Source organism: Aotus nancymaae, unplaced genomic scaffold (genome assembly GCF_030222135.1).
Source record: "Aotus nancymaae isolate 86718 unplaced genomic scaffold, 86718_ANA_hifiasm-v0.15.2.pri h1tg000007l, whole genome shotgun sequence".
NCBI classification, from domain to species: Eukaryota; Metazoa; Chordata; class Mammalia; order Primates; family Aotidae; genus Aotus; species Aotus nancymaae.
The window spans coordinates 62484397-62508046 of NW_026988418.1; the positions used below are offsets into that span (position 1 = coordinate 62484397).

The 23650-nt window shown below is 45.3% G+C and overlaps 1 pseudogene; it reads left to right on the forward strand.

The window, feature by feature from the left end:
* The first annotated feature begins 2568 nt into the window (after nucleotides 1-2568).
* LOC135273557 (5S ribosomal RNA) lies at nucleotides 2569-2687 on the forward strand (annotated as a pseudogene).
* The last annotated feature ends 20963 nt before the right edge of the window (nucleotides 2688-23650 follow it).

The window sequence follows — 23650 nt, forward strand, 5'->3', positions numbered from 1 at the left end:
AGGCATGAATGTTTAGAGGGGGACAAGCTATTGCCAAGATCGACTGCTGAGAGGATTGGTAGGAGCTCAGCCCAGAAGACCCTGGAACCTGAGGATCAGAGACAGTCACATGCTAAGGCAGCATGGGGTCCTTGGTCCATAGAGGCTCAAAGTCCAGGTCTGTGGTTTTCACAGGCTCAGGTCTGCAGCTATGCTCAAGGCCCTGTGGCTGCACACCAAGGTCTAGGCGCACCCACTGAATAGCTATGTGGTTTGTGAACAAGTGCTGCGTCTTCATCTGAAGAATAGGATTTTAACAACTCTTTCCTCAACGAAATTATGTGCAGACACTCACACTTTGGCAGGTCACAATTTCGTCAATCTTTTCCAATCCTCCTCCCATGTCAGGCCCCCTCTCCCTTTCCCCATTTCTCCTGGCCTTTCAACTAGGAGTCAGTCAGGCTGTGATCTTTTTTTTTTTTTCTTTTGAGACAAGGTCTTGCTCTGTCATCCATGTTGGAGTGCAGTGATGCGACCAAGGCTCACTGTAGCCTCGACTTCCTGGGCTCAAGTAATTCTCCCGTAGCTGGGAGTACATGCACATGCTACCACACCTGGTTAATTTTTAATTTTTTGTAGAGATGGAGTCTCACTATGTTGCCCAGGCTGGTCTCAAACTCCTGGGCTCAAGCAATCTTCCCATCTTGGCCTCCCAAAGTGCTGGGATGACAGGCATGAGCCACTGCACCCGGCCCAGGTTGCGATCTTTAATTTACTCAAGTACAAAGTACTTCCTCCACCCTCTGCCCATCTTCCCTCCCATTTGTTGTAGAGACTGAAGGAGACAAGGTACTATATAGAAATGCTTTGACCGGGCGCACGTCTCTAATCCCAGCACTTTGGGAGGCCGAGGTGGGCGGATCATGAGGTCAAGAGACCGAGACAATCCTGGCCAACATGGTGAAACCCTGTCTCTACTAAAAATACAAAAATTATCTGGGTGTGGTGGCGTGCGCCTGTAGTCCCAGGTACTCAGGAGTCTGAGGCAGGAGAATCACTTGAACCCAGGAGACGGAGATTGCAGTGAGCTGAGATCACACCACTGTACTCCAGCCTGGTGACAGAGTGAGACTATGTCTCAAAAAAAAAAAAAGAGAAATGCTTTGAATGACAATGGCCAAATGTTTTTTTAATGCTAAACACATACCCAGACCTGTGCAAAGCCTTTCTATAAGGAGTGTCAGGACATAGGTGAATTTTCAAGTCTTTGCCTTCCCCACCAGAGGTGGACTGAAGACCAGAGAGGGCCTACCTGACCTGCGCTGCTTGTCTGCCCAGCACTTGCTCCAGGCTCTGTAAGTCAGCCATCCAAAATAAGGCACTCCCCCATTTACTTAGGTTAGATGAACACATCACTGCACACCTAGTCTAAACAATGTTGTGTTTTTTTTTTGTATAGAGAGGGTCTCACTATACTGCCCAGGGTGGTCTTGAACTACTGAGCTCAAGCAGCCCTACCTCCTTGGCCTCCCAAAGTGCTGAGATTACAGGCATGAGCCACTGTGCCTGGCCTAAACCTAGTTTTTAAATGGAGCACAGAGACTTTTGCTTCTTCCATAAAAGATTAACTGTTACAGCAATTGCTCTCCTGCCAAAAATAACTAGAAAAACAGACAAAATATATGAAATAGCTATTTTCAGACACTGGGCAACAGTCAGTACAGGACAGTTGCAAAAATAATTTGACTCTATTTTTTGATGCTTGATTACTGATAACTTTCAAGCCCGGTCTCTTCTCTTTCTCCTTTTTTGACCCACCTTGGCAAGCCCATAAGAAGGCCACATGCTTTCTCCCTTAGTGCCAGCAAGAAGAGTTCAAAAGCTGGCCTCTGGGCAGGAACTCTCACCCTGGCCCCAATCTCATTAGAAAATCAAGGCACTCACCCCTCTCTTTGCTCAAGTCATTCCAGATGGCTTGAGGGCCTGCTCTGCTCTCCCTGGAAAGTCCATTATGTGGCCAACAAATGTTTTCGTACTCTCTTGGCGTATGTGTGGCATTGTTAGTCTTGACATTCAAACCAATTTTGGGTGGGGAATTAATCCAACCTGATGGGGCAACCACAGAACACAAGCTATGCCTGTAAGAAGGGAAGCAAATGAGGTAAGACCTATAACTGCATGATAGGTGCCTGTAATCTCAACTACTTGAGAGGCTGAGGCAGGAGAATAGCTTGAACCCGGGAAGTGGAGGTTGCAGTGAGCCAAGATCGTGCCACTGCACTCTAGCTTGGGTGACAGGGCGAGACTCTGTCTCCGTCTCAATTAAAAAAAAAAAAAAAAAGACCTATGATTGCACCAACTTATAGCCTGGAGAAAGTTTCCAGGCCACAGTGCAGAAGGAAAAACCTAAACAGCTCAGCAATCTCATGAAACTGAGAACTCAGAGATCGAGTTTGTAGATGCCGAGGCATCTAAAAATTGAGGGCAAAACACCAGAGAAAAGGACACTGCACAGAGACTGAGCTCCAAAAATCTACAGAGGACTCCCCTCAAGTCCTTGGCTAAATATCAGTCTGTACGTGCTTGGGTGTCTACGGCCACACCACCCTGAACGTGCCCCATCACATCTGATCTTGGAAGCTAAGTAGGGTCAGGCCTGGTTAGTACTTGGATGGGAGACCACCTGGGACTACTGGGTGCTGTAGGCTTGGGAAAAAAAAAAAAGAAAACTCTTGAGGCTGAGACTGGGCAAGAACAACTTCCAAGAAAGGAGCAACTACCTGGGAGCTGGAAGACCAACACTATCCATAGCTGACGCAGGGCTGTGTATCATCTGACTTCTGTGTACACCACTGGAGGGACCGTAGAAAGGCCACACGTAGTAAGAAGTACAGCAGAATACAGCAAGTCAGAAAAGTCTAACAAAATGCAGACGCTCAATAACATAAAATTCACAATGTCCGGCATCCAATCAAAATTTACTAGGCCGCCAGGCACGGTGGCTCACGCCTGTAATCCCAACACTTTGGGAGGCTGAGGCAGGTGGATCACGAGGTCAATAGATCGAGACCATCCTGGTCAACATGGTGAAACCCCGTCTCTACTAAAAATACAAAAAATTAGCTGGGCACGGTGGCGCGTGCCTGTAATCCCAGCTACTCAGGAGGCTGAGGCAGGAGAATTGCTTGAACCCAGGAGGCGGAGGTTGCGGTGAGCCGAGATCGCGTCATTGCACTCCCAAGAGTGAAACTCCGTCTCAAAAAAAAAAAAAATTTACTAGGCATACCAAGAAGCAGGGACATGTGCTTCATAGCTGGAAGATAAAATCAGTCCATACAAACGGACCAAAAAAATGATGAACTTTGCAGAAATGAATGTTGAAATAGCTGTTACAAACATGTTCTTTATGCTCAGTTAGGCCAAGAACATGCAAATAAAGGAAATGGGCCAGGAACAATGGTTTACACTTGTAATTCCAGCACTTTGGGAGGCTGAGGTGGGAGGATCACTTGAGCCCAGGAATTTGAGACCAACTTGGGCAACATAGTAAGACTTCAACTCTACCAAGAAAATAAAAATAATAGCCAGACCTGGTGGCATCCACCTGTAGTCCTAGCTGTTCAGGAGGCTGAGGTAGGAAGATCACTTGAACCCAGAAGTTTGAAGCTATAGTGAGCTATGATTGTGCCATTACACCCCAGCCTGGGTGACAGAGGAATACCCTGTCTCAAAACAAACAAACAAAAACAAAAAAACAAAAAGAAAGAAAATAAAAGATAAATGGAAAATATAAAAAATATTAAAATAGAACTTCTAGAAGTGTCTGGCCGAGGGCCTTAAGAAAAAAAAAAAAAAGAACTTCTAGAGATGAAAAATACAATAAGCTGAGTTGAAAAATACACTGGATGGGATTAAGAGCAGATAGGACCCTACAAAAGCAAAAAATCAGAATAGAAACATACCAGGCCTGGTGCAGTGGATCACACCTGCTATCCCAACACTTTGGGAGGCCAAGGTGGAAGGATCATGTGAATCCAGGAGTTCGAGACCAGCCTGGGCACCATAAGGGGACCCTCTCTCTCCACAACAATAAAAAAATTAGCCAGATGTGGTGGTGTACACCTGTGGTCCCAGCTACTCAAGAGGCTGAGGTGGGAGGATTGCTTACGCCCAAGAAGTCAAAGTTACAGTGAAGCATGATCATGCCACTGTACTCCCGGGCAACAGAGCAAGATCCTGTCTCAAAAAAAAAAGAAACCATACTAAATGAAGCAAAGAGAGAAAAAAATAATATTGTTTCTCACTGACTTATTGGACAATGTCAAGTGGTCTTGTTTTACATGTAATTAGACAGTACAACGTGTATACAATGTACATATAACTGGAGTCCCAGAAGTAAAGGAAAGAAAGGAGGAAGAAGGAAAAAATAATGGCTAATGTTCCAAATTCGACTAAAATTGTAATGTTAATTATACAAGTAGCTTGACAAACCCCAAGAAGGATAAAATATAAACAAAAACCCCACACCAAGACAAGTAGTAACAAAATATTAAAACCAGTAATAAAGAAAACATTCTGAAAAGCAGCCAGATTTTTTTTTTTTTTTGAGACGGAGTCTTGCTCTGTCGCCAGGCTGGAGTGCAGTGGTGCTATCTCGGCTCACTGCAAACTCCACTTCCTGGGTTCAAGTGATTCTCCTGCCTCAGCCTCCCAAGTAGCTGGGACTATAGGCGTGCACCACCATTCCCAGCTAATTTTTGTAGTTTTGGTAGAGATCGGGTTTCACCATGTTGGCCAAGATGGTCTGGATTTCTTGACCTTGTGATCCACCTGCCTTGGCCTCCCAAAGTTCTGGGATTACAGGTATGAGCAGCTGCTCCCGGCCCAGCAGCCAGATATTTTTTTTTTTAAAGACACTCTACCAAAGAAACTAAGATAATAAAGAATGATTGCAGATTTCTCATCAAGAACTATGTAAGCCAGAAGACAATATTGCAGTATCTTTAAAGTACTGAAAGAAATAAAACAAAAACCTGTCAAGAATTCTATGTACAATGCAAGTATGTTTCAAAAATGGGCCGGGTGTGGTGGCTCACACCTGTAATCCCAGCACTTTGAAAGGCTGAGATGGGTAGATGAGCTGAGGTCAGGAGTTTGAGACCAGCCTGACCAACATGGTGAAACTCCATCTCTACTAAAAATACAAAAATTAGCCAAACATGATGGCAGGCTCTTGTAATCCCAGCTACTCTGGAAGCTGAGGCAGGAGAATCACTGGAACCCGGGAGGCAGAGGTTGCAGTGAGCCAAGATTGAGTCGTTGCACTCCAGCCTCGGGCAGAGGGAGAGACTCTGTCTCAAAAAAAAAAAAAAAAAGGTAGAATAAAAAGCTTTTTTCTTTACTTGTGGGACAAACAAAAGTAAAGATAATTATTTTTTTTTTTTGAGATGGACTCTCACTCTGTCGCCTAGGCTGGAGTGCAGTGGCACAATCTCTGCTCACTGCAACCTCTACCTCCCAGGTTCCAGCGATTCTCCTGCCTCAGCCTCCTGAGTAGCTGGGATTACAGGCATGCATCACCACACCTGGCTAATTTTTGTATTTTTAGTATAGATGGGGTTTCACCACGTTGGTGAGGCTGGTCTTGAACTCCTGACCTTGTGAACCTCCTGCCTTAGCCTCCCAAAGTGCTAGGATTACAGGTGTGAGCCACCACACCCAGCCTGAGATAACTCATTTTCAGCAAAACTACACACACACACACACACACACACACACGAAGAAGAAATAAAAGTAGAAGAAAGGAAAAACGTCAGGGAGAGGAGCAATGAAGTCAAAGCAAACCCAGATCTATGGATCTGCACAAAGGAATAAAGAGCTCTAGACATGGTCAACCTGCGAAAAAACAGAAAAGATGTCTTCCTCATCTTAAATCTGTTTAAAAGAAAATTGACTGTTTAAGGCAAAAATGATGTATTATGGAGTTTATAGTATCCTTATAAGTAAAATATCTAAAAATAACACAAAGAGGGCTGGGTGAGGTGGCTCACACCTGTAATCCCAGTGCTTTCAGAGGCCGAGGTGGGTGGATCACCTGAGGTCAGGAGCTTAAGACCAGCCTGGCCAACATGGGGAAACCCCGTCTCTACTAAAAATGAAAAAATTAGCCGAGCGTGGTAGCACATGCCTGTAACCCCAGCTACTTGGGAGGCTGAGGCAGGAGAATTGCCTTTACTCAGGAGGCAGAGGTTGCAGTGAGCCGAGATCACACCACTGCACTCCAGCCTGGGCAACAGAGCAAGACCCTGTCTCAAAAATAAATAAATAAAAATAACACAAAAAATACGAGGGGATAAATTGAACTACACTGTTACACTCTACATAAAATAACATGCTATCATGTAAATGTGAACCATGATAAGTTAAAAATATGTTCAGTAAATAAAATTAAAAGGTATGGCTAGGCCAGGCGCGGTGGCTCACACCTGCAATCCTAGCACTTTGGGAGGCCAAAGTGGGTGGATCACCTGAGGTCAGGGGTTCAAGACCAGCCTGGCCATCATGGTGAAACCCTATTTAAAAAAAAAAAAAAAGAAAATTTAAAAAAGAAAAAAAAAAGATATGGCTAATAAACTAATTATGGAGACAAAATGTTGTCATTCAAATATTTGATTCATCAAAAAGAAGGCAGGAAAAGGGGGGAAGGAACAGTAAACGGATAAGGAACATAGAAAACAGACTAAGATGTTAGACTTAAATCTAAGCATATCAATAATTTTTAAATGTAAATACTCTAAACATTCCAATTAAAAGGTAGAAATTGTTGCAGTATTTAAAGAAAAGCGAGATCAAACTATATGTTTGCTACAAGAAATTTGCTTCAAATATGAAGACACAGTTAAGTTAAAAGCAAAAGAATGGGCCAGGCACGGTGGCTCACGCCTGTAATCCCAGCACTTTGGGAGGCTAAGGTGGCAGATCACGAGGTCAAAAGATCGAGACCATCCTGGCCAATATGGTGAAACCCCGTCTCTACTAAAAATACAAAAATTAGCCGGGTGTGGTGGCATGCGCCTGTGGTCCCAGCTACTCGGGAAGCTGAGGTGAAAGAATTGCTTTAACCCAGGAGGCAGAGGTTGCAGTGAGCTGAGATTGCACCACTGCAGTCCAGCCTGACGACAGAGCAAGACTCTGTCTCAAAAAAAAGCAAAAGAATGGGAGAGGATATGACATGCAAATGCTAACCAAAGAAAGCAGGAATAGCTATTTAACATCAGACAAAGTAGACTTTGCAACCTAAAGATTACAAGGAGAAGAACATTTTACAATGATGAAGGGGTTAATTACTCAAGAAGATATAATACTCTTGAAAGTACAATCAACTAATAAAAGCACTTTGAAATACAAGAGACAAAACCTGAGAGAATGAAAAGGAAAAACAGACAAACCTGCAAGTGTGGTTGGAGATGTCAACACTGCTTTCTCAGTAATTTTTTTTTCTTGAGACAGAGTCTTGCTCTGTGGCCCAGGCTGGAGTGCAATGGCGCTATCTCAGCTCACCGCAGCCAGGGTTTCACTATATTGGTCAGTCTGGTCTCAAGCTCCTGACCTCAAGTGATCCACCCACTTTGGCCTCCCAAAGTGCTGGAATTACAGACGTGAACCACTGCACCTGGCGGTACTCTGTATGGTTTTAATCCTTTCAAATATATTGTGACTTATTTTTTTGGCGCAGGGTATAGTCTATCTTGATAAATAGTATTCAATTGAAAACCATATGTATTCTGCTGATGTTGGGTGGAGTATTCAATACATTCAATCAGATCAAGTTGGTTGATAGGATTGCTCAAGGCTTTTATCTCTTGACTGTTTATGTTTTTGTCTACTTCTATAATTACTGAGAAAGTAAGGCTGGGCCCAGTGGCTCATACCTGTATTCCCAGCACTTTGGGAGACTGAGGTGGGTGGATTATGAGGTCAGGAGTTTGAGACCAGCGTGGCCAACATGGTGAAAACCCATTTTGACTAAAAAGCACAAAAATTAGTCGGGCATGGTGGCACATGCCTGTAATCTCAGCTATACTGGGAAGGCTGAGGCAGGAGAATTGCTTGAACCCAGGAGGAGGAGGTTGCAGTGAGCCGAGATCATGCCACTGCACTCCAGCCTGGGTGACAGAGCAAGACTCCATCTCAAAAAAAAAAAAAAGACCAGGTGCAGTGGCCCACACCTGTAATCCCAGCACTTTGGGAGGCCGAGGTGGGCAGATCACCTGAGATTGGGAGTTTGAGACCAGCCTGACCAACATGGAGAAACCCTGTCTCTACTAAAAATACAAAATTAGCTGGGTGTAGTGGTGCATGCCTGTAATGCCAGCTACTTGGGAGGCTGAGGCAGGAGAATCGCTTGAACCCGGGAGGCAGAGGTTGCAGTGAGCTAAGATAGCACCATTGCACTCCAGCTTGGGCTACAAGAGCGAAACTCCGTCAAAAAAAGAAAATGATGAGGCAAGTCATAGACTGTAAAAGTTTTCTATATATTTAGGCTATATTATTGGACTTTTAAATATATAGAATATATAAAAAATATTCTATATATTTAGATATATAAATTTTATATATATAAATTTATATAGAAATATATTTCTATATATTTCTATATAAATTTATTTTCTATAAATTTATATATATAAATATATAGAAAAGTTTTACAGTCCAGTAATATAAAACAACCTGATAAAAATGCGCAAAATATTTGAACAGACATTGCACTAAATAAGATATATACATTTGTAACATGAACACATGAAAAGATGCTAAACGTATTTATTTGAGAAATGAAATTCAAAAATATGGTAAGGTACCACTGGGCACCCACTAGAATAACTAAAATTAAAAAGACTGGCAATACTAAACATTGGTGACAACGTGGAGATGACTGGAGTTTTTATATACTACTGGTGGGAGTGTAAAATGCTCCAAACACTTTAGAAAGTAGTTTTGTAGTTTCTTACTACATTAAAAATATATTTTCTGATATGACCCAGCAATTCCATTTCTAGATATGCACCCAAGAGAAATGAAATCATATAGCCACGCAGACTTGAACAAATATTCCTAACAACTTAATTCAAAATAGCCCAAACTGGGAAAAAGTCCAAATGTTTGTGGACAAGAGAAAGGATAAACAAATGGCGGTACAACCGGACAGTGCACTATCACTCAGCAATGAAAAGGCCAGGCACGGTGGCTCACGCCTCTAATCCCAGAAATCTGGGAGGCCGAGGTGGGTGGATCACCTGAGGTCAGGAGTTTGAGACCCGCCTGGCCAACATGATGAAACCCCGCCTCTACTAAAAAAAAATGCAAAAATTAGCCAGGCGTGGTGGCGGGTGCCTGTAATCCCAGCTACTTTGGAGGTTGAGGCAGGAGAATCGCTTGAACCCAGGAGGCGGAGGTTGCAGTGAGCCGAGATCAGGACACTGCACTCCAGCCTGGGCGACAGAGCGACTCCTTCTCAAAAGAATAAAAAGTAAACTGATCTTTCCAACAATAGGGATGATTCTCAACAACATTAGGTGAAGTGAACACAGAGCTCATAGTGTCTGATTCCATTGATATGAAATTCCAGAAAACACAAAAACATAATCTATAGTAGAAGAAAGCAGTCCGGCGGTTGCCTAGAACTCAGGTGTGTGGGATGGGGTGGGTGGAGGACACAGGGTGGTCTAGGAGGACGGCAAAGATGATTTTTGAGGAAATGGAAATGTTCTGTATCTTGATCATGGTAGTGGAGTGTGAATGTGTCAAAACGTATCTAAATATCCACTTAAAGTGGGTGCATTTTATTGCATGTAAACTATACTTCAACAAAGTTGAATTTTTTTTAAAATAAGAAGGCACAGCTTTCCACCGAACTTCAATCTGAACAAACATTATCTGCAGCTTTTATGCCTCCCCATGTGTACACTCACAGGGCCCTGGGCCTTCCTGCGTGGAGACTTTCCCGGGTGCCTCAGGGAGCGGCATTGAGCGGAATCCAAGGTTAACGCCATTAGCCCGGGTGGACTGCGGGCCGCGAAACGGGCGGAGGAGGCGCGAGTTCAGTCACAGCTGCAGGCCTCCGCGGTCGCAATCCTGCCTCGAGGGATTGGGGCGCGCTCAGAGGCCGGAGGTCCAGACCACAGACCCCAGACGCGTCCTTCCCACCCGCTCCCTGAGGACCCGGAACGCCGCGCCCACTCGGCCGGAGCCGCGGCATCTCGAACCTGCGTTAATCTGAGTCGGCTGGACGGCACGATGGCGCGGGCCACCTTGGGCCACCAGGCACCGGGAGCGAGAGAGGAGCCCGGCGGGCGACAGCAGTCTAAGGCGGGCGCCCGGCGCGGGGGATGGAAAGGAGAAGCCTCCGCCGGGCTAGGGGACTTGTGGGGAGAAGACCCCTCCCAGCCCAACCAGGGTAAGGGGCAGGTGACCCTCCAGGGCCTGTCGAGTTCGTCTGATTCGCGCCGGGGCTCAGCTCTCTGTCTTCCGCAGTGGAGTCTCCGGGGAGACGGGAGCAGTGGCGCCGCCTCTCCCCTTCCTCCCAGCCCGAGGGCTGGCCCCTCACTCGGGACAGACCCGCTGCCCAGAATCGCCCACGACCCTCCCAGACCCCACCGCACCCCTCTGTCACCCACGGAGGCGCATTTTGTGGACATCGCCCACGACAGGGAGCTCGCTCTTTTGGAGACGCAGCCTGCAGCGCAAATCTCCCGCGGGCTCCACCGGTCCCGGAGGGACTCCTCCAAGCCCTCCCCATCTCGTACCCGCGGTCGGGATGGTCCTAGGTCGAGGCCGCTCAGCTAATCAAAGGGAAGGAGAAGAGGGGACGCTCGCAGCTGCCCCCTTCTTTTTTGTTGTTTGTTTTTGAGACGGAGTGCCGCTCTGTCGCCCAGGCTGGAGTGCAGTCGCGCGATCTCGGCTCACTGCAGCCTCCACCTCCCGGGTTCAAGCGATTCTCCTGTCTCAGCCTCCCAAGTAGCTGGGATTACAGGCACCCGCCACCGTGCCCGGATCGCAGCTACCCCCTTCTGAGTAAAGAAGGGAGAAGAGGGCCGGGCGCGGTGGCTCACGCCTGTAATCCCAGCACTTTGGGAGGCCGAGGTGGGTGGATCACGAGGTCAAGAGATCGAGACCATCCTGGCCAACATGGTGAAACCCCGTCTCTACTAAAAATACAAAAAATTAGCCGGGCATGGTGGCACATGCCTGTAATCCCACCTACTTGGGTGGCTGAGGCAGGAGAATCGTTTGAACCCAGGAGGCGGAGGTTGCGGTAAGCTAAGATTGCGCCATTGCACTCCAGCCTGGGCAACAAGAGCAAAACTCCTTCTCAAAAAAAAAAAGAAGGAAAGAAGGAGAAGAGTCCCTGGGAGTAACTGTCCAGCGTCCAGCTTGGGACAGGGCGAGCATGCGGGGGGGTTGGGGCTTGGGGGTTGGGGGAAGTGTCAGGCAGAACCTGGCCTGGGAGAGTTGTAGTCCTCACTCCTCTCCCGCGAGACAAAGCTCCCTCCCGAAATTTTGTACACACACTCTCAATCTCCCCTGACCCAACATGTGCGCAAACACACAGTCCTGCACCCCACCCGGGACCCACTCTACCTCCCTCTCTCACATCTTCTAATTGACTAATATCTACAATTGCAACCATTTTTTTCCTATTATTAACTTAGTTAAAAGACTTTTCCGGGAGGATTATTGATGTCAGCTTACCAGCAGCTTAATCTTTAATAATCAGTAACTAAAAGCAAACAAGGTTTGCAGTCTCATTGACTGGTCGCGTGCTGCCCAGCTAGTGCGTGTACGCAGTGGCGGAGAGCCAGAGTGACCTCCGTAAGTGGAAGCGACGCAGAGAGCCTTGGCCCTCCAGCCTTGAAGGCTGTCTTAGGTATCACTCTTTTTTTTTTTTTTTTTTAATTTATAAGTTTAAGCAGAAGCGACACAGGCAGGTATCACTCTCAAGGAGAAAAAGTCAGCGTTCCAGCCCGCTTGGCTGTCGGATGTCTCCTGCCCAGACCTCTGCGAGAGCTTACTAGTGGAGTGGAACTCTGCAGCCGCTCACGCTGCTCCTGGTTTTAGGACTGTCATCTCTGGGGACTCTTGAGTCTCAGAGCTGCCCCAGCTGGTCCCATGAGTCTAAGAGATCCACCTTTTCAGTATCTGGCTTTCGACCCTTGCGAAAAAACCCATCAGAGGACGTGCTCCTCACTCCCGCTCTCCACTGCGGCCTAGGCTCTGGCTGGAGCACCGAGCTGGGTCTGGGAATCCAGGTGCAGAAAAGAGAAGTTAAAGAGAAACTTGATCTTGGGCCAAAGACCCCTAAATCCCTAGCAGCCAAAGAGCAGGAATGACTTATGAGAGCAGATTATCTGCCTACCCAACCCCAACAACCTCCTAGGTGGTATAGCCTCCTCTCTTTCTCTCAAATTCCAGGACATGGAGTCCTCCAGAACTGCCACAGTCCATCTCCAAACTCCTCTTCCAGCCTTTCCTCACAGTTGGCCAAGATTCGAATGGTGGCCCCCCCCAAAAAAAAAAATCATTCACCAAAAGGTCCAGTAAGTGTTCAGTGTTTGCTTTTGTGTGAATACAGCTGTAATAGGGACTTGAGTGGAGGGGTTACAGGTCCTGGAGAATGCAACATGTTGGTATTTTGGGCCTTCAGTGCTTTTCAGACAGCACATGGACAGTGCTGCCATCACTGTAGCCAGATTATAGGAGAGAAAAAAGGCAATCATCCATTAAAGAATGGAGGGCCCAGAGTTGGAAACTATCCTCATCCTCCCCTCTCAGCACTCCCAGGCAACCACTGCTTTTTGCCCAAGGGCTTATTATTTCTTACTTGGATTATTGTGAAAACTTCTATTTTACTGCCCAGTCTTCAGTTTCACCCACTCATCGGGCCTTACAGCTTCGTCTCTAAGGTGGCAATCTGTCTCTTCCCTTGCCCTCGAGCCCTTACGGGTTCTCCATTGTCTTCAAGATAAAACTCAAACTGTACAGCAACCAGCTTCTTTCTGGGCTCAGCCTTGGCCAACTTTCAGCCTCATCTCTGCCATCTCTCCTTACCCCTTGTAGTTTACTCATCGCTAACTGCTTATTGAATTTGCCTCAAGCATTCTTTGCAAATGCTTTTCCATTCATTAGCCTTTGCTCTCGTTTCCCTCCAACACACACACATTCACACACACACACACACACACACACACACACACACACTGATTCCCACTCAATTTTAAAGACTTTCTCATGGCAGGGCACAGTAGCTCATGCCTGTAATCCCAGTACTTTGGGAGGTCCAGGCAGGCAGATCACTTGAGGTTAAGAATTCGAGACCAGCCTGGCCAACATGGTGAAACCCCATCTCTACTAAAAATAAAAAAATTATCCAGGTGTGGTGGCTCATGTTTGTAATCCCAGCTACTCAGGAGGCTGAGGCAGGAGAATCGCTTGAATCTGGGAGGTGGAGGTTGCAGCGGGCCGAGATAGCACCATTGCACTCCAGCCTGGGTGACAAGAGCAAGACTCCATCTCAAAAAAAAAAAAAAAAAAAAAAAGACCTCCTCAAGACACCTTCCTCATTCTGGATTTGGTTTCCTCTCCCCCCATTCTCTCCTCAGAGCATGGAGGAAACACCTCCGTCACAGCACTTCTACCCAGCCTATCCCCTGGCCCCTCACCCCTTCCCTAAGCACCAATTTTGAAATGTTTGGACTCTGGGCAGTCAGTCCTCAAGGAGATGATCAGAACACAGCTCATGGGTGATGGAGGGATGTGAGTATTACAGCTGAGCAGACCTGGGCTCAAAGTCTTGGATTCCTTGTCTGTAAATTGAGAATAGTAATGTCTATCTTATGGAATTAGTGTGAGAATTAAATGAGACCATTCACATTTTAAAAGTCTGCCCCTCAAATGTCATTTACTACATGCTTTTTCCTGGCCCTGGACTCCTAGCCCATGAGACAGCTATTGAATGTCCTCAGACTTTCTTCCCACTTTGAGCATCTGCATCTGTAAACTGGTGTTAATAACACCTACCTCACAAGTTCTTGTGGGAATTAAATGATTCAAGGTATGTGTAATCAGTCTGCTGAATTACAACGACTTGGGGCTCAAGCCGGAAACACCTTTTTTTTTTTTATCTTTTAAGTTCAGAGATATAAGAGCAGGTTTGTGACGTAGGTCAACTTGTGTCATGGGGGTTTGTTGTCCAGATTATTTCATCACCCAGATATTAAGCTTAGTATCCATTAGTTATTTTTCCTGATCCTCTCCCTCCTCCCACCCTCGACCCTCCAAAAAGCCTCAGTGTGTGTTGCTCCCCTCTATGTATCCATGTGTTCTCATCATTTAACTCCCACTTACAAGTGAGAACATGTGGCATTTGGTTTTCTGTTCCTGCATTAGTTTGCTAAGGATAATGGCCTCCAGCTCCATCCACATCTCTGCAAAGGACATGATCTTGTTCTTTTTTATGGCTGCATAGTGTTCATGGTGTATATATACCATATATTTTTTTAATCGGTCTATCATTGATGGGCATTTAGGTAGAGTCCATGTCTTTGCTATTAGGAATAGTGCTATAGTGAACATTCATGTGCATGTGTCTTTATGGTGGAATGATTTATATTCCTTTGGGTATATAAATGAGATTGGTGGGTCAAATGGTATTTCTATTTTTAGGTCTTTGAGGAATCATCACACTGCTTTTCACAGCGGTTGAACCAATTTATACTCCCACCAACAGTGTATAAGTGTGTTCTTTTCTCCAAAACCTTGCCTCCACCTGTTTTTTGATTTTGTAACAGTAGCCATTCTGACTGGTGTGAGAAGGTATCACCGTGGTTTGACTTGCATTTCTCTAATGATCGGTAATGTTGAGCTTTTTCTCATATGTTTGTTGACTGCCTGTGTGTCTTCTTTTGAAAAGTGTCTGTTCATGTCCTTTGTCCACTTTTTAATGTTTTTTTTTTCTTGTAAATTTAAGTTCCTTATAGATGCTGGATATTAGACCTTTGTCAGTTGCATAGTGTGCAAATATTTTCTCCCATTCTGTAGGTTGTCTGTTTACTCTGTTGATAGTTTCTTGTGCTGTGTGGAAGCTCTTTAGTTTAATTTGATTCCATTTGTCAGTTTTTGCTTTTGTTGCAATAGCTTTTGGCGTCTTCCTCATGAAATCTTTCTCATGCCTATGTCCTGAATGGTATTGCCTAGGTTGTCATCCAGGATTCTTATGGTTTTGGGTTTTACACTTGAGCCTTTAATCCATCTTGAGTTAACTTTTATCTATGGTGTAAGGAAGGAGTCCAGTTTCATCTTTCTGGATATGGCTAGCCAGTTATTCCAGCACCATTTATTGGATACGGAATCCTTTCCCATTGCTTGTTTTTGTCAGGTTTGTGGAGGCTGTAGGTGTGCAGTCTTATTTCTAGGTTATTTATTCTGTTTCATTGATCTATGTGTCTGTTTTTATACCAGTACCACGTCATTTTAGTTACTGTAGTCCTGTAGTATAGTTTGAAGTCAGGTAACGTGATGCCTCCAGCTTTGCTCCTTTTGCTTAGGATTGCCTTGGTTATTCCACGCCTTAACCTTCAATCCCAACATGTGGACTCTTTTCTATGGATCTGGATGATATCTCAAGCAGCTTCTGTGTATTCTTCTGGTTGCTTACAGGTAATAGTCTTGGTCAATCCCATGAATAAGAAGAGGAAAAAAATAATTTGTTAATATTTACCTTACAGTAGTCTTGCTTATCCTCAGGGGATGCATTCCAAGACCTCCAATGAATGCCTGAAACCAGCACAGCACTGAACCCTGTATATATAGTACTATGCTTTTTCCTATACATACTGATGATAAAGTTCCATTTATAAATTAGACATATAGATTAACAACAACAATAATAAAATAGGACAGTTATAACCATATGCTATAATAAAAGTTATATAAATGTGATCTCTTTCTCTCAGAATATCTTATTGTACTTTACTCACCTATTTTCAGACCATGGTTGACTACAGGTAACTGAAACCATAGAAGCTTAAACCACAGATAGAAGGAGTGTGAGAAAAAATACTTTTTTTTTTTGAGACAGAGTCTTGCTCTGTTGCCAGGCTGGAGTGCAGTGGCTCTATCTCGGCTCACGGCAACCTCCACTTCCTGGGTTCAAGTGATTCCCCTGCCTCAGCCTCCCCAGTAGCTGGGACTAAAGGCCCACACCATCACGCCCAGCTAGTTCTTGTATTTTTTAGTAGACACAGGGTTTCACCATATTGGCCAGGATGGTCTTGATCTCCTGACCTTGTGATTCACCTGACTCAGCCTCCCAAAGTGCTGGGATTACAGGGTTGAGCCACTATGTCCGGCTGAAAAAATACATTTTTTTTTAGTTGATAGGTTTCATAAATCTTTTTTAATCTGTATGTTTCTTCTCTCATTTTCATCCTAGAAATTGCATTATACTTCCTGTAAAATCATTGACAATTTGGATTTTGCTAATGACATAGCTATGATGTCATTTAACATGACCCTTTGTCCACTTTATTTTTACTTATTGTTATTTTTTAATTTATTTTTTATTATACTTTAAGTTCTGTGGTACACATGCAGATCATGCAGGATTGTTACATAGGTATACATATGCAATGGTGGTTTGCTGCATCCAACCACCAGCATCTACACTGGATATTTCTCCTAATGTTATCCCTCCTTAATTTCCCCACCCCCTGCTATCCCTTCCCTAGCCTCCCCACCCCCCAGCAGGCCCCGGTGTGTGATGTTCATTGGTCATGTGGTCATAGCTGGTTACCTTCATTCTCTGCTATTCAGTCCATATTCCCTTTGTTTTCAGCAAACACTTCACCTAATACAGTCGCTGAATGATAGCTCTGCCACATATTTTACTTATGTATAATTAACCTAGGCAGATAAATTGCTTTTTAAACCCACAGAGCCCAAAGTTATGGGGCTAGAAAGCAAAAATTTCCCTAGTGGCCCACTAGGAGTAACAGTGAGAGGAGCCATTTTCACTTCAAATCCTTGATTTTCGGACTCACGAATCCGGACTATGGGAAAAACAGCACTATATATTGGTCACCGATTCAGGGTATTGTGGAGGACATTGCATCAGCCCTGCCCAGTGTTAGCACTCAGCTGGCATTGTACCTGAGACTCAGAAAGATCATTCCACCATGCTATTAGGCCATTCACTCCAGGACAAGCAGCACATTGTAAGCCCTGTGAATTCTATGATCACTAGCCCATTGCCATGTTTTATTTGCTGTAAGATGAGTTTCCTGGTCAGAAGCTATGCTTAGTGGAAGACTATAACAATAAAAAAGATATTCTGTAAGTTGGTGTTTTTGGCAGCAGCACGTGGGCTGGGAAGAGAAGTCCGGATCCAAAGTGAGAGTCCATTTGGAGAAGTGTTGCCTCTTTCATGATGGAAGTGTTCTAATGTAATCAATCTGCCACCAAGTGGTGGCTGTTCAGTCTGGGGAATATTGCCTTATTCAGGGTTCAGTTCTGGTCTCTGTGCTTCCACCTGGCATTTTCTACCATATTAGCTCTCATTGCATGAGTCAGTGGAATTTCTAATATGAGATGGAAATAGCAGTGACTCTTCTCATTGTCATCCCTAATGATTCACCAGCAAATGTTACTTCCTGCTCCCAAGACTCTGGGCCCTGCTGCTTGGCAGAGTAGGCACTCAGCAGTGGCTGTAGACAGATCAAATTTGATGAGTGGAAGCCCATGTGGCTGCACCATGCGTACCTTTTACCCTCGACACCGTGATGAGCTACTGGCCAAAGACAGGGATGACTGGAGGAAATGGTTGGGGAAAGAATGCGGCATCTTAGTGGTTTGATTATTAAAATCCTCCTCTACTGGAGTTGTACTTTGGCGAGCATTCATGTAATATATGAATATTTTCACACTTTGTGTCAGTTCATGATGGTTCATTTGCATAGCTCTTCTCCAGACTTCATCGTCAATTTTCCAAATGTGTTCCCTCCAATACCCTGAATATCAGTACCCTGAAAGTCAAACCTTTAGCCGATCACAGCACACACACACAGTTTGTGTCTGCTTCTGGGGTTGGCCTGGGCTTTTTGGTTTTTGTAGGTCGGGAGGACGAGGAGTTGCTATAAATGTGAAGTGGGAGAGAATGTGTGCGTGAAGTGTGTGTGTGTGTGTGTGTGTGTGTGTGTATCTGTACCTCTGACTAGCTCTCCTTCCAGGCAAAATGAACAACCATATGTACTGCTCAAAATTCTGCACAATGGTGGGATTTTCCTTTACCACTGTCGCTTAGGGTCTTCTCTGAGTGGGGCAGCGGTGCTGCAATTATCTTCCATACAGTGATAAACCACTGAGGAAGGAGATTGAAGGTGTAGCGCTGGCCCTACCAGTTGAAAGTAAACTGTTGTGCTGGGCGCGGTGGTTCATGCCTGTAATCCCAGCACTATGGAAGGCCGAGGCGGGTGGATCGCTGAGGTCATGAGTTCAAGACTAGCCTGATCAACAAGGAGAAACCCCATCTCTACTAAAAATACATAATTAGCCAGGTGTAGTGGCATGTGCCTGTAATCCCAGCTCCTCAGGAAGGCTGAAGCAGGAGAATCTCTAGAACTCAGGAGGCGGAGGTTGTGGTGAGCCAAGATCGCACCATTGCACTCCAGCCTGGGCTGGGCAACAAGAGGGAACTCTGTCTCAAAAAAAAAAAAAAAAAGAAAGAAAGAAAAAGAAAGTAAACTGCTTCAGTGATCTTTCCTAACAGGTATAAAGAATAAACATTTCTTTATTCAATAGCCAGGCCAATAGTTGCATACCACGTACCAAAACCATCTTTGCTCCAGTAAAGAAATCACATCCAGGTGGGGTGTGGTGGCTCACATCTGTAATCCCAGCACTTCAGGAGGCTGAGGCAGGCAGATTACTTGAGCCCAGGAGTTCGAGACCAGCCTGGACAACATGGTGAAACACCATCTCTACGAGAAATACAAAAATTAGCCAGGCCTCGTGGCACACACTTGTAGTTCCAACTACTTGGGAGGCTGAGGTGGGAGGATAACCTGAGCCTGGGAAGGCTGAGGCTGCAGTGAGCCATGATGGCACCACTGCACTCTAGCCTGCATGACAGAGTGAGACTCTGTCACCAAAAAAAGGAAAAAAAGAAATCACATCTGGGACAGACGCTGACATTGGAGCCATCCTGATTAAGTTTGTGGTAATCCAGTCATTCTCCAAAATCCATCTGTATTCTACAAGTTGAGAGAAGATATGGTAGAAATCACCACTATCACATCTTTGACATTCTTATGGCAACACTAATCTCTGGGACAAAATTGCTTTGGGCTTACTGTTTTGGTAGGTACAGGCCATTCTAGAGGCTTCCATCTGGCATTTTCTACCATAGTACTGCTCATTGAATGAGTCAGTGGAATTTCCAATATGAGATGGAAATAGGAGTGACTCTTCTCACTGTCATTCCTAATGATTCACCGGTAAAGTGTTACTTCCTGCTCCCAAGACTCTAGGCCCTGCTGATTTAGTGGTATTGGGTTCTAAGAGAAGACTGTCTCCACATGGGCACAACAGTAACTCTATTACATTGAAGTCAAGACTGGCCATTTTGTTTTTCAGAAATTTTGCCCCTGGAGCTACAGGAAATGAGGATTTCTTTTTTTCTTTTCTTTTCTTTTGAGACAGAGTCTTGCCTGGTCGCCAGGCGCCAGGCTGGAGTGCAGTGGCACGATCTTGGCTCACTGCAACCTCCGCCTCCCTGGTTCAAGCAATTCTCCTGCCTCAGCCTCCCAAGTAGCTGGGAATACAGCCATGCGCCACCATGCCCAGCAAATTTCTGTATTTTTAGTAGAGACCAGGTTTCACCATGTCGGCCAGGATGGTCTCGATCTCTTGACCTCGTGATCCACCTGCCTCGGCCTCCCAAAGTGCTGGGATTACAGGCGTGAGCCATCTCGCCCAGCGGAAATGAGAATTTCTTTGTCTTTTTTTTTTTTATGACTTTTTTTTTTAAAGACAGAGTTTTGCTCTTGTTGCCCAGGCTGGAGTGCAATGGCCCAATCTTGGCTCATCGCAACCTCTGCCTCCCAGGTTCAAGCGATTCTCCTGCCTCAGCCTCCTAAGTAGCTGGTATTACAGGCATGTGTGACCATGCCTTGCTAATTTTGTATTTTTAGTAGAGACACGGTTTCTCCATGTTGGTCAGGCTGGTCTTGAACTCTCGACCTCAGGTGATCTGCCAGCCTCGGCCTCCCAAAGTGCTGGGATTACAGGCATGAGATGGCACGCCTGGCCTTATGATGATATTTAAACTTTTATTTATTTATTTATTTAGAGACAGAATCTTACTGTCGCCCAGGCTGGAGTGCAGTGGTGAGATCTCAGCTCACCTCAGCCTCCTGGGTTCAAGCAATTCTCCTGCCTCACCCAGCCTCCCAAATAGCTGGGATTACAAGCATGTGCCACCATGCCCAGATAATTTTTGTATTTTTGGTAGAAACAGGGGTTTCACCGTGTTGGCCAGGCTCATCTCAAACTACTGACCTCAGATGATTCTCTTGCCTCGACCTTCCAAAGTGCTGGGATTACAGGCTTGAGCTACAGCGCACAGCCGAAATGAGAGTTTCTTTTAAGGCAATCATAGAAGTATCCTGAGGCCGGGCGCGGTGGCTCACACCTGTAATCCCAGCACTTTGGGAGGCCGAGGCGGGCAGATCATGAGGTCAAGAGATCGAGACCATCCTGGCCAACATGGTGAAACCCCATCTCTACTGAAAATACAAAAAATAGCTGGGCATGGTGTCACGTGCCTGTGGTCCCAACTACTCGGGAGGCTGAGGTGGAAGAATCACTTGAACCCAGGAGGTGGACATTGTAGTGAGCCGAGATTGTGCCACTGCACTCCAGCCTGGTGACAGCAAGACTCTGTCTCAAAAAAAAAAAGAAGAATCCTCCTCCTGTAATCAAACCTTGAGCTTGGGATTTGAAGTCCTGAGCTCATCATTTTCTTCCTCCACGTGTTTAAGTACACTTAGAAGCAATCAACGAAAGCTCCTATACTCTCTACTTTCATTAAAGTTTTCAGTGGGGGTGACTACTTGGCCAGCCAAAGACTTGCCTTTAAAGACATTTTTATTACAGGTGACTACAGGTGATAATTCATGTACCTCTTTTGCCACTACATGCCATGATTTACCAGTGTCACCTATCCCAATGGCAATAGGGTCATTAATGCCTTTACATCTAACCAGATCAGTTCAAAATTTGTATCCCTAATGTTCTTCTCTGGAGCCATTTCCAGTACCTACTTGATGTTTATTATTGATACTAATGGTACTGGTCAGGGTTCCATCAGGGAAGGAGAAACACTAAGAGTATTGTGTAATAAGAGATTTATTATAGGAATGTGACTTTTCAGTATTGCTGGAGAAACTGGGAGAGTACAGGTTTGAATGAAGAAGTTGGAGGACCAGAGAAAAGCCAGGAATCAAACTTTCTGGACTTAGGCATGGCAGCTGCTGGAGCAGGATCTTAGAGAAGAGAAGATTATGAAAGTCAATTGCCTCTGTATCTGGGGTTGGCCTGGGCTTTTTAGTTTTTGTTGGTCGGAAGGGCCAAGATTTGCTCAGTAAGGCTAAATGTGGAGTCGGGGAGAATAAGTATAACCTGGAACCTGCTGACACTTCTAACCATGACAGCCTTCAGAAAGTAATTGTGGCAGCTGCTTCACTTCTCTGCCTTACAAATCATTCACAAATTAATCTTTTGGCCAACTCTAAACCAGAACCACGCAGGGGATGGGATTCTGGGACACATAGCTCCAGCTTACCCAAACTGACAATACAGAACTATCACATGCCATTTATTTAGCTGCTTGATATCGAATGAATTATTTAATGTCTATAAGTCTCTCTAAATCTCTTTCCATCTCAGAGTTTGGGCATTATCTTGTGTGGGAGGATATTTTCCTGGGCTTCTGGAAGATGCTCTAATGCCGGGATCCTCCGTTTACAAATCCCTTGATGTGGGTGATGTCTCCTTCCACTGACTACTTATGACTCCCTCTCAGACTCCTGGCTTCTGGCAATCCCTCCCTAGCTGGGGTCACCTCTCTCTTCCAGGCAGCCCTCTTGGATAGTCCATTCTTGGCCTGTGAAAAACATGCAAACATTGTGCTCTGCTAAGTTCTGGGAGGCAGCTCACTCTCAAGGTGGTCCTCTGGACTATCTCCAGAGCAGCCAGCCAGCCATAGCCATTTGTCTTGAGATTATTTTTAGGTCTGAGTTCCTGGGTCCCTCACACTCCAGTTGATTCAAGCTCTTGGAGTTCTTCTCTGGAATCCCCCTCTGAAGCGGGTTATGGTAAGAATCACACCACTGGCCAGGGTGGAAGAAAGTGACAATTCTCTCCTGATGATCTTCATTACCACCTGCCTTTCAACCTTAGCTCTTAGCCCTCTCTCATGCAGTCTGGAGGTGGGTAACAGCTATTCACCATCCCTTTTGCAAGTCTAGCATCTTGATTTAGAATGTGGGAGTAGTTTAGTATAGTTGATACTCATTTTTTTTCCCTAATCTTTAGGGCCTCTGTCCAAATTTTGAGATGGGAAGAGTTCCATTTAATATATGTGTTTGGCAAATGGTAGACCTTCACTATTAGAAGCTATGGTGTATTACCAATCACCAGGCCTTGTGGTCAATCTAGCCTTTAAAAATAACTGGAATCCACTTCCTCTAAACCAGATTGAAGGGGACTTTGTACCCTCACATATGGTTTGAAAGGTAGTTGCTTGGTCCTCCCTCTGCCCAGTCTACATATCTATTCTACATAGAATGTTTACAGCCATATGAACCCAGTAGCTGCTGTGCCCATGCACACACTCAGACTCACACTTGATGACAAATCACAAGTCCCAGGAAATCAGGAACCATCTTAGCTGCTCATACTGTGGGGAAGAAGAAAATGAGCCCCTCTGGGGGAGTGGGAATGTGCTGTTGTGTGCTGGGCTGTGTGCTGGGTTGAGTTGTGTGCTGCCAGTGTGCCCTGAGCTGGCACCTGTCTTGATGAGTCAATCTCTGTGCTGAACTGGTTTTTATGTATTTTGAATATTGTCCTTGCTTGTGGGCATGGAGACACTCAAATCCACAGACACACAGAAACACCAGCAGCGAACATGCATACACAATTACATCTTCACACACAGGTGCACATGCAGTTATTTTCCTTAAGCTTAAAAGTACAAGTATGGCTGGGCACGATGGCTCACACCTGTAATCCCAGCACTTTGGGAGGCCGAGGCAGGCAAATCACGAGGTCAAGAGTTCGAGACCAGCCTGGTCAACATGGTGAAACTCCATCTCTACTAAAAATACAAAAATTAGCTGGGCTTGGTGGCAGGTGTCTGTAATACCAGCTACTCGGGAGGCTGAAGCAGGATAATTGCTTGAACTTGGGAAGTGGAAGTTGCAGTGAGCCAAGATGGCACCATTGCACTCTAGCCTGGGTGACAGAGTAAGACTCCAACTCAAAAAAGTAAAAAAGTAGAAGTTACAGTTATATGAACTTGGAAAATATGAACTGAACAGATCTAGGGTGTGACAAGACC